The sequence below is a fragment of the Elephantulus edwardii genome, unplaced genomic scaffold (assembly GCF_000299155.1).
Source record: "Elephantulus edwardii isolate Elephantulus edwardi_28Jun2011 unplaced genomic scaffold, EleEdw1.0 scaffold00083, whole genome shotgun sequence".
Taxonomy (NCBI): domain Eukaryota; kingdom Metazoa; phylum Chordata; class Mammalia; order Macroscelidea; family Macroscelididae; genus Elephantulus; species Elephantulus edwardii.
Window position 1 is genome coordinate 14528665 of NW_006399833.1, and position 12160 is coordinate 14540824.

General features: G+C 38.0%; 1 pseudogene; it reads right to left on the reverse strand.

Annotated features, from left to right (window-relative positions):
• LOC102871377 overlaps positions 1 to 12160 on the reverse strand; it is a 28188-nt pseudogene that overhangs the window by 2837 nt on the left and 13191 nt on the right.

The following is a 12160-nucleotide window of genomic DNA, read 5'->3' on the forward strand; positions in this document are numbered from 1 at the left end:
CTCCAGAGAGACACCATTGCTCTTCAGTACTTTAGAGAGGTGACTAACAGCAGAATTTCTCATGGCAATACCTTTTCTAATTTCCTGGATGCTGGTTCCTAGAGTGTTGACCATGGAGCCAAGCAAATTAAAGCTGTGAACAATCTCAATCTCTTCACCATTCTTCCTGATGCTGCCAAATGGTCCAGAGGTGAGAATCTTTGTCTTCTTGACATTGAGCCTCAATCCATATTGAAGGCTGCAGTCTTTGACCAGTTACAAGATCAAAAGTTGTGTTGGACTTGGAAAATATCTAGTCTTGTATCTATGTCTAGTATCTCTCTAAAGTTTCAATAAGCAAGAATATAAAGACTAAGGAGTGCCTGATCCAAACCATGTACCTTTCAGTTGCTTTCTATGCGTCTGAAATTCTGATTAGGGATGACAGAAGAAGAAATATTGATGCCCTTGAGCTGTGGCATTTGAGAATACTACTGAATATCACATGAACTTCCAAGAGAACAAATAAGTCTGTCATGGAGGAAGCACAACCAGGGAGCTCCTCTAAGGAGTGAAACTTGGTCTTACACACTTCAGGAATGTTATCAGGAAGTCTTTAGAAAATGACTTGATGCAGGGGGAAAACGGAAGGTCGAAAAAAGATAGGCTGAGCCCCCCAACAAAAAGAATTGACACACAGACAGTGACAATGGGCTGGAGCATATCAGATTGTAAGGATGGTACAGGCTAATGCAAAGTTCAGATCCATTGTTCATAGAGTCCCTGTGGTTCATTATTGACTCGACAGCATTTAACAACAAGAGTAACAGCCCTTTTGTGTTACTTTTATATTGCTGCAGAAAAACTTAGCACAAAAATAATAGCTGGAAACCACACACAGATAGGAAATCAGTCTTTGTGTTTGAGGAATCTGGGAAGAGCTTATCCGGGTCCTCTGCAAGAATACAAGAAAGAGTGCAGTGTTCTCTTCTAGAAACTTGACTGGATAAATATCTGTAGCCACATTCCCTCAGGTTGTTGGCAATATTCATTTCTTATAGTTGATGTGGCAGCTTGTCTCTTTAAAGTCAGTAGAGAAAAAAGAAGCTTCAGAGGGAGTCTGCAGATAAGATTTTATATAAAATAGCCATGAGACTGCCATTACTTTTGGTTTTTTTCTTTAGTAGTAAAAGACAAGTCACATGTGTTGACAGCACTAAAGGAGAGGGGATTACATAAATATGTGAACACCAAGAGATATTGTGTGTTGTGTACCATGGAGTTGGAACTGACCCATAGCTGACCCTCTGCAGGGTTTCCAGAGGCAGTTAATCCCATAGGATGAGATTATCCATCCTTTTCCCACGGAGCAGCTGGTGGCCTCAAACCAAGTGCTTAGGAATTGCAGTGCAGCTTTTTGCCACTAGGCCACAGGGAGATTGAGAAATACTTAAAGCATCATCAGGTTTGGTGTCACCCAGTTATAGTAACGCATGCTGTCATTCTCACCACTGGACCAATTGGCAGCATCAGGATGGATGGTGAAGAGATTGAGATTGTTCACAGCTTTAGTTTGCTTGGCTCCACAGTCGGTTCTCCTGGCACCAGCAGCTAGGAAATTAAAAGACATATTGCCATGGGAAAGTCGGCTGTTAGGGACCTCTCCAAAGTACTGAAGAGCAATGGTGTCTCTCTGGAGACTAAGGTGCGCCTAACACAGGCCATGGTCTTTGCAATCACTTGTTATGCATCAGAGAGTTGGACAATGACTAGGGAGGATAGAAGAAGAATTGACGCCTTTGAGCTGTGGTGCTGGAAAAGAGTATTGAATGTCCCATCGACTGTTAAGAAGACAAACAGGTTCATCCTTGAGAGGGTTAAACCGGGCTGCTCTTTGGAAGGCAAGGATTCTGGGGCTTCGTCTGACATACTTTGGACATGTTATAAGGAGGGACCGGTCCTTGGAGAGGGACATCATGCTTGGGAGGGTGGAGGGAGAGCACAGGAGGGGAAGACACTTTATGAGGTAGATTGACTCAGTGACTGGGGTAATCAGGATGGGTGTGTTGGAGGCAGTGCGACTGGCACAGGATACAGCAGGGTTTAGGTCTGTTGTACATAGGGTCACTATGAGTTGCAAGCAACTCGATGGCACATAACAACAAGAACATGCTGTCTTTCATAGGCTCTATGGGCCTACACGATATAGAAAATGTAGATGTGCAAATGAAACCATGTAATAGGAAAAGTCATTGTAACTAGGTACTAATGGTAGCTCTGACCAGAGTGGATTGAAAGGTTCAAAAAGTAAGTTAGCACAATATTTTAGGTTTGTAGGCATACTAACACAAACTGGCTTGCAAAAATTGTTTGGTTTCCTTCAACCTCTCCTCCCACCCACAAAATTGACCTGAAAAAGACAGGTTAATGATGGGCAAGTTCCAAAGGTGATTAATTTTATAAAAAACAAAAACAAAAAACCACCAACTGTCTAGGATAATACCTGGCATCTGGACTGATCAACTCCTAAACTCAAGAGACACTGGCCACAGCATAAGAAAATGGCAGCATCTTGAAGCGTTTGGAATCAAAATAGCCCAGAAAGCTTATGATATAAGCTGTCATATCAAGGGCTGAATAGCGGGAGACAGGTGTCGAAGGGAGTAGACAGGAATAGAAGAGAATGCTGGTGGAGCAGGGAAATGGGTTGGTCAAGAGACAGGGCAGGGACAACACTGAAACTATTCGTTATTTCTACCATTGGGGAACTATCTTTCATCCAATCTTTCCCGCAAAATGTTTGTCTGTCAGATACTGTTCTAAATCAGAGCATTAAAATTAAGACAGAGTAGGAAGAAAGATTGGCCACGCACTGCTGAAACAGTCGGACTTCAAAAACCCTTTGTACGATAGAACACACTTAGACTAGCAGATAGGGCAACCGAGGTGGAGCTTTCAAGTATGGAAATACTAAGGAAGAGGAACAGTTGTAAGAAGACACTAGTGGTTGGAACATGTCTCTCCCCAGCCCCAAAGTCAGGCTCGTTTTACAACAGTGGCATTATTATACTACAGTATTTGTCCTTTTGTGATTGAGATATTTCACTCAGCATAGGAAACAACAAATACTTGTGAGGTTGTGGAGAAACTGGAACCCTTATTCACTGTTGGTGGGAGTATAAAATGATGCAACCACTATGGAATAATGTATGGTGTCTTCTTAAAAAGTTGCAAATAGAAATACCATATGAGCCAGCAATTCCACTACTGGAATATACATACCCCTAAGAAACCAAAACTGCCACCCAAGCAGATATATGCACACCCATGTTTATCGCTGCTTTGTTCACAATAGCAAACAGTTGGAAACAACCTATGTGCCCATCAACAAATGAATGGATAGAGAAGCTCTGGTATATTCCCACAATGGAATACTATTATGCACGGAAAAACAAGGAACTCATGAAATATTGTACAAAATGGGTGACCCTGGAGGACATTAAGCATTTCTTTTTTGATTTTTTTTCATTAAGCATTTCTTAAGCTCAAGGAACTGAAGAACAAATTCAAACCTCAAGTTGTAATACTTAAGGATGCTTTGGGCAGAATATGAAATTATCCAGAAAGTGTTAAAAGAATATGGAAAGAGTATATAGAGTCATTGTACCAAAAATAATTGGCTGACACAGAAGAATTTCATGAAACAACATATGAGCAAGAACCTGTGGTGATAAAGGAAGAACTTCAAGCTGCTCTGAAAGAATTGGAAAGAAAAACACAAGGCCCCAGGAATTGATGGTATACCAATTGATATATTTCAGCTAACAGATGCTGCTCTAAATGTCCTCATCAAGTTGTGCCAAGAAATCTGGAGGAAAACCACCTGGTCAGCTGACTGTTTCCATTCCAAAGAAGGCTGATCCCATAGTGTGTGGAAATTATAAAAAAAATGTTGTTACTATCACATCAAGCAAGATTCTGCTGAATATTACCCAAAAATGGCTGGAACAGCACACCAAAGAGAACTGCCAGAAGTGGAGGCTGGGTTTAGAAGGGGCTAGGGATATTTTAGCTAATGTTAGATGGATCTTGGCTAAAAGCAGGTAATACCAGAGGAATGTTGATCTGTGTTTGATTGACTGTGCAAAGGTGTTCGACTGTGTGGATCGTAAAATACTGTGGCTGACTCTGAGAAGAATGAGAATTCCAGAACACTTGATTGTGTTAATGTGAAACCTATACTTGGATTAGGAGGCAATCATCAGAAAAGAAGAAGGAAACACTGCATGATTCAAAATTGGGAAGGTGTACGTCAGGTGTACTATTTCCATAAATTTTCAGTCTATATGCAGAACAGTTTATCTGGGAGGCTGGGCTCTATGAGGAGAAATGTGCCATCAGGATTGGAGGAAGACTCATCAACAATCTGTGTTATGCAAATACCACAACCCTTCTTGATGAAATTGAGGAGGACCTGAAATGCTTGCTACAGAAGAAAACAAAGATTCTCATCACTGGGCTGATTGGCAGCATCATGACGGATGGTGAATAGATTGAGATTGCAAATAGCTTTTGTTTTCTTGGCTCCACACTCAACACTACTGCCACAAGCAGTTAGGAAATTAAAAGATGCATTGTGTTGGGAAAGGCTGCTGTCAGAGACCTCTTTAGAGTACTGAAAAGCAATGATGTCTGTCTGAAGACTAAGGTGCACCTGGTACAGGCCATGGTCTTTGCAATCACTTGCTATGTATCAGAGAGCTAGACAATAACTAGGGAGAATAGGAGAATTGATGCTTTTGAATTGTGGTCTTGGAGAAGAGTATTGAATAAGTACTGCTAAGAGAAGCAACCGTTTCATTCTGGAGAGGTTAAACCAGGCTGCTCCTTGGAGGCAAGAATTCTGAAGCTTCTTATGTTACAAGGCGGGACCAGTCCTTGGAGAGGGACATCATGCTTGGGAGGGTGCAGGGACCGTGCAGGAGAGGAAGACCCTAGATGAGATGGATTGAGTCAGTGACTGGGCTATTGGGAGTAGGTGTATCAGAGGCAATAAGATTGGCACAGGATACAGCAGGGTTTAGGGCTGTTGTACATAGGGTTGTATGAGTCACAGGCGACTTTGATGGCACATAACAACAACAACAACAACAACATGAATGAGAGTGGTTGTATGAAATACAATATAAATGGGAGAATAATGTGAAGCACAACGTATACGAACTTTGTAAGGAAACCAATATAAAACTTTTAAATAAAATTTAGAATTTGAAAAAAAGTTTATATTTTGGAAAATGCTTTTATTTTTTTTAAAGGTAAGCCATCCAAGCAGTTTTTATTCATTAATATTCATAAATACACACAGCAGCTTCATTAGAGATTTCAATTTTCCTCTTCAGGTTGAATATGGAGTATTAGGAGAGCCTTTTGCATGTCTAGGTACAGGAAGCAGCAGAGTTCACCCTGCACTGCTACCTACATTTACCTGCTAGAAGTAAAAATTAGTTACGTGGAAATGATTATCATATATATATACAGCAGGGATATCTTTGGAAAAGAACTAATAAATTCATACTGAAAAGTCACCGAAATTTTATAAATATCTTGTCATATCCTCTGACACAGTCACTTGGACATTTCCCCTAGCAACGCTACTAGTCTGTTTGTCTCACTATTGTAAAGTCTTTGACAGGTAGTTTAAACTTGCTGAACTTTCCTTTAGAATGAGTTCTCAAAGAGCAGCCTAGTCCATCATGCAAAAAGTCTTGGAGTTCACAGCCCAGTTTGGCCAGACAAAACCATTCATGTCTCAATCCCATCATACACTCTATCTCATATTTCTATGATAACAAAAAGTGGGAGGATTTGTAAAATATGTCATTTCAGTAGATAAATGAGGACATGCTTTAAAAATGACTTATATATTGTCCAATATGTTGAATGTGATAACCCCTAAGGCTTGTTTTATCTTTGGTCCTCAGGAGTTGTCTTATTCCAGAATGTTCCAGAGTAAATAAGGTTAGAAATTACAAATTAGATGACTATAGCATTGGAAACTAGAAGTCCACTGTAATAAAATAAAGTCATATGTTGTTATATGTTGTCATATAAATATACTCTCTTGGTCTTAACCCTTTATAAGACACTGTTTATTTAGAATATCAGTTTTGTAATAGGATATTTATTTGTTTTGGGGGGGTTGGTAGTTACCTTCTTTTTTAAAAAATTTATACTAGTTTATTTACAAAATTCAAATACATTGTTTTCCAAATCAGATCGCTCCCATTTCCTTCACCCTTCCTCATAAAATTGTGCAACCCTATAATTAATCATACACCTCCCACCCATCCTCACCCCTCTGCTTCCCCTTACCCCTCCCTTGGATCCTCATACTTATTCTGCAATAATGGTTCTATACAGTATTTGTGCTTATGGGACTGAGTTAGTTCACTCAACATAGTGTTCTCCAGTCCCTCTCAAGTTAGGTAGTAATTTACAAAAGGATTGCTCCTGTGTGCTGCATAGTATTCCATTGTGTGAAAGTACCATAATTTCTCAATCCATTGGATTGTGTTTGGACATCTGGACTGTTTCCATGCTCTTGCAATGGTGAATAATAACACTGCTATGAACATTGGTTTACAAAAAGTCTTTGTTTGTGCCCCAGTTCTCATTTTCTCAGGTTATATTCCAAGCAGTGGAATAGCTGGGTCATATGGAATTTCTATGTTCAGCTTTTTGAGGAAACGCCAAACTGCCTTCCAGAGTGGTTGTACAATTTTACAATTCCACCAGAGTATAGGAGTTCCTATCTTGCCACATCTTTTCTAACATTTATTACTTGCTGCCCTGTTAAACTTTGCCACTACTACTGGCATGAGATGGTAGTTCATTGTGGTTTAGATTTGCATCTCTCTTATTGCCAGTGATTTGGAGCATTCTTCATGTATCTGTTGGCCATTAAAATATCTTCCTCTGTGAAAATTTTTTCCATGTTTTTTTGCCCATTTTTTAATTGGGTTATCAGTCTTTTTCTTCTAGAGCCCCAAGAGTATTCTGTAAACTTTTGTCATGAGACTCTTGTCTGAGATGGTATTGTCAAACATTTTTCCCAGTCTGTAGGTTTTCTTTTCATCCTGTTGGAAAAAGTTTTTGATGCACGCCGGGATTAATTTTTAGAAGGTCCCATTCACTGATTTTATCCTCTTCCGCTTGTGCATTTCTGACTGTATTTTGCAGTCTCTTTATACCATATACTAGAGTTTGATCTCAATTGGTCTCTTACAAACTTTATAGTTTTGACTTTTACTTCCAGGTCTCTGATTCACCTTGAGTTGATTTCTGTGTATGGTGTGAGAAGTGGATCCTATATCAGCTTTCTGCATGTAGCAGTTGATTTCTGCCAACCCATTTGTTGAAGAGGTTGGCTTTCCCCCATTTGTTATGTGTTATTTCCTTGTTGAATATAAATTGACTGACTATAGATAGCTGAGTTGATTTCTGGGTTCTCAATTTTGTTCCATTAGTCTATGTACCACTACCATGCTGTTTTGTTTACTACTGCTGTGTAGTAGGTTTTGAGGTCAGAGAGTGCTATACCTCCCACTTTATTTTTGTTTCTCTTAAGTGTTTTGCTTATTCAGGGTCTCTTTCTTCTCTAAATGAACTTGATATTTTCCATTTCTATCTCCTTGAAAAACGAATTTGGTATCTGTATTGGGATTGTGTTGAACATGTAGAATGCTTTTGGTAGGATTGTCATTTTCACAATATTGAGGCTTCCTATTTTCCCATTCCTTTAGGGCTTTTATTGTGTCTTGCTGAAAGGTTCTGTAGTTTTCTTTGTATAGGTCTTTTGTATCTGTAGTTAGGTTCACTCCTAAGTATTTCAATTTGTCAATAGTTATTGTAAATGGTATTGCTTTCTTGGTGTCCTTCTCTAAGTTCTCTTAGTTACTGCAGAGGAATTCCACTGATTTTTCGATATTGATATATTCTACCACTCGACTAAATTGTCCTACTAACTCTGTTATTTTGTTGAGTCTTTGGGGTTTTCTAAGTACACTGTTGAATCATCTGCATATAGTGATAGTTTAAACATCTCTTTTCTAATCTGGAGGCCTTTTATTTCCTTTTCTTGTCATATTGTCCTAGCAAGCACTTCCAGTACAATATTGAAGTGGAGACAGTAAGCTTTCTTGTCTGGTCCCTGTTCACAAGGGTATTGTGGGGTTTTATCTGTTTCATTCATTGTTTTATCTTCAGAATCTACAGGGGTCCAGGCACACAATACAAATGCAAAAAATATTTCTTGAATAAGTAATTAAATGAATGGCTACTCAATCTACTGATCAATGGAGAAGACATAGATCCCAAGTGTAGTCTGAACATCCCCTCTACCAAAATAAATCACTGTTAACCAATCCTTTCTTAAATGGATTTATGGTTTCTAGATAAGGGAACTGCAGAAGATTGTATATTTAAAGAAAGCAAGACATTTGACATGCTTCAATTATGAACCTAAGCTTGTTGCAGGAACATTTAAGTACATTAATTGCTGATACACCAATTAAATATTTTAAAAATTCTTTGTTTTGAATCATTATGAACCTGATGCAAACTCACTAGTACTTGCAAGGTTTACAAGTGTTATTTACCTTTATATTTTAATCAATGACTTTTTAGTGATTTCTCCATATGGAGATAGAAGGAGAAAGTACTCCTGAATGTGCACATCACTGGGACTAATTAGACTAATACATATTAGTTCCTATGATGAATAACAGAGTCAGAATGTTCCAATTTCTTGTCAGCCCATGTAATGCACTGAATATAACATGGTAGTATATAGTCCTGTTTTGGCAACAGTAAATTCTATATATGTGAATCAAACATAGATGTGACCACCAAAAAGATCTTTGTTGTTATTGGAAACTCTATCAACTTTTATAAATGTCAATAGTTATAGAAAATCTTCAAGCCTTTTGTTCACATGGTTGCTATGAGTTGTGCTCGACTTGATGGCAATTAGCAACAACATGTATGCGTGTATGTACTTGACCCTATGTATAATGGAACAAAACCCTGTCCAATCCTGTGTCATCCTCACAAACTCTATTGTATCTGAGGCTATAATAATAACCATTACTCCGTAAGTTCAAATTCAAGGTGACAGCACTTGTGTCAGAGTAGACCTGTGTGCCACATGGTTTTTAGTGACCAGTTTTTCTGAAGTAAATTTCTGAGTTTTTCTTCTCTGGCACTTCTGAGCGAACACAAACCATCACTCTTTCAGTTAGCAATTAAGTGCTTTAGCTAATGCACAACCAGGATTCCTTCCTTCCATAGCCAGTTAAACAAAACCGAACCCACGGCTGTTAAGTCTATTTCAACAAATAGCAATCTTCCTTGGGTTGCTGAAGTTATAAATCTTGATGGAGGCAGACTATGTTTCTGTAGAGCTGCTGACAGATTCAAATTGTCAATCTTATGTTAGCATCACTACATAAACTTACTACATCACCATGCCTTGTTGTCTTCATGTCACTAAGTGTGATTAAGCAGAAGTCAGAGAAATACTTAGGAGGGGTGCTGTAGAGAGGAATATTAAATAACTCCCAAGTTCTTCCTTATTCTGTGAATTTCTGATTCCGTAAATCAAATTCACTGATAAATACAGCCTACGCAGATGACAGTTTATTTCTCAGAAAGTGTCTCTGGAAGTTGGAGGGGGCAAGATAGGTCACAAACTCATCTTCTTTATTTACTCCAATACTCTTTTTCTGAAAAACCATTGGAGAAGACTTATACAGTAAAACAACTTGGAAACTCTCTCCTTTAAAAACACTCTGGGAATTTGAATAGCTTGAAATTGCCTGAGGGAATATATTTTCTGAATGGTATTTTTCTAAACCATTCAAAGAACAGAGAAAGAATCCTTCAAATGCCTCTCTACACGCAAGTTTCCCCTTAATGAGAGACTTATTTGCAGATATTATTCTTATCCTTTCAGTGAAGGATTCTGGAATGAAGATAAATAAATAAATAAACAAACAGAACCACCAAAGAATAGAAACATACATTATTGTATGCAAAGGAACTGCCAGTCTCCCTAGGAATTGACATAAGGGCCCTGTGTCCCTGTCTCTCAACAGCGCACAGAGCTAGAATATTGCAACTAGAGAAAGGATACCAACAAAGCACAAAATGATTCTACACATTGCCAATATTTTTTATCATCATGTTTATTGCAGTTAGTGACTTTTAACGCATAAAATAAACAAGGAAACCAAATTGGAGTTCTTGAGGTCTCCACGTGACATTTCTCCCCTGAGGAAATTAAAAAATCTTAGGGTCCCAAAAACCTGGTGAAGCAGCTGCTGCAACACAGTTTTGAACTCTCATTGCGATTTCTTTAGTGGAATCAAAGGTCTGCTTCAGTCACTTCCTTTCCAAAGGCCAAATGTTAGGGAAAGAAAGCTGTCTTCACGTCACGTTTCTGCTATAAAATAGTTTTTAAGTTTTAAACCTGAAAACTTCCTCAGAATCAAGCATATAATTAGAAGGCTGAAGCAAGGAGAAGGAAAGGAGCTGAAATAAGAATGCAAATTTGACCCACAGGAGGAAAGAAAACAGGTGGCACCAGCAGACTGCAGCATCTCAGGTCTTTTTAAACAGTGCCCAATGCCCTTAGGAAACACAATCTAACAGGAAATTTCCAGTGAAAAATCAAAGTTAGAAATGAAAATGTTTCTAAACAAGCAACCCCCCCCCATTTCCCTGCATGGTTTCTAGGCTGTACAGAACTAGACTTGGGTCCCTGTGTTGGATAGTACAATGAAGGAAACATGGAAAAGATCAATGTGTCCTTTTACATTTTCACAGAACATGTAATTAGTCCTTTCTTTGTGAAAAGAAAAAAGTGAGAAAATCAAGGGAGAAATTATCACTGAAATGGGCATTCTGTAGCCATTCAAACTACATGTCAGGAAATTTGGTTTTACTATTTTTAAGAGGAATCTCAGATATGTCCATTATAAATTCACCATAAAAAATTATTTCTTCAAAAGCAGGTTAAATATATTATTAGCTAATAGGACCAAAAATCAACTAATATTTTAGGGTAACTGTCATTTTTATGTTATTTTAAAAGGCTTTGTTGGCTCTCATTATGTGCAAAATATTAAATGAGAAAAACAATGCCTATCTGTAAGTAGATGACCAATTTCTGTTTAAATATAAACAATTATAAAGCTTTTTAAAAACAGTAAAAAGAGACCAAATAAGTTTAAAGTAGAGAGAAAAGTGAAGTATACAGGAATTATAGCAGTCAACTACCACCACCACCACCACCAATAATAATAACAACAATTTTATACCTATATGTCAGGACAAAATGATAAATTTCAGTATTTCTCACGAACTTAAGCATTAGAACTTTTAATTAGCTAACGTTGACACTTTTGTTGATAAAATGTAGGGTGGTTTTTACTTAACTCTATATCATGAACATACAAAAAAATAAGTGGTTCATGAAGATTTATAATCCACTACTTGAGCAAAATGTAAAGAATTATACATTATATTATTATTTTTTTTCTTTTATAAAACTTTTGTGGAATGGGGATGAGGTGGGATGGGCAGCCTGGTTTCCCCGCATCACTCGTTGTCAAAGTTCTGACTCAGGAGGAAGTTGGCAGCCAAGTTCTCTTCACTTCTTTCCTTCCTTTCATTTCCTAATTAAAACAAAGGAAAGATATATATGGGGCCATCTAGTGGCCAGTGCAATTCTTATATTTTTCTTTGGTGCTGAAAGTAACTCTTGGGTTTGCGTAATTTTAGTCCTTCTGCTTTGCAGTCAACAGGACATGATTTTCTTTCTGAGAGGAATCCTTTATATATATATATGAGTAATATGATTAGCAAAACTGTTTAGAGTTCATAGTCTTTTAACTAATCATTTATGGGTGTGAATTTAAAATTACATTGACTATCAATTCAACCACTCGATGGAGAGGCAAGTTCATGTATTGCTAATTCTGTATGACTGGCATCTCTTCTGACTGGTTAAATTAAGAGTATATATTGGGAAGGGCGTACGCCAGGGATGCATCCTATCTCCATACCTTTTCAACCTATATGCAGAACAGATTATCCAGGAGGCTGGGCTCTATGAGGAGAA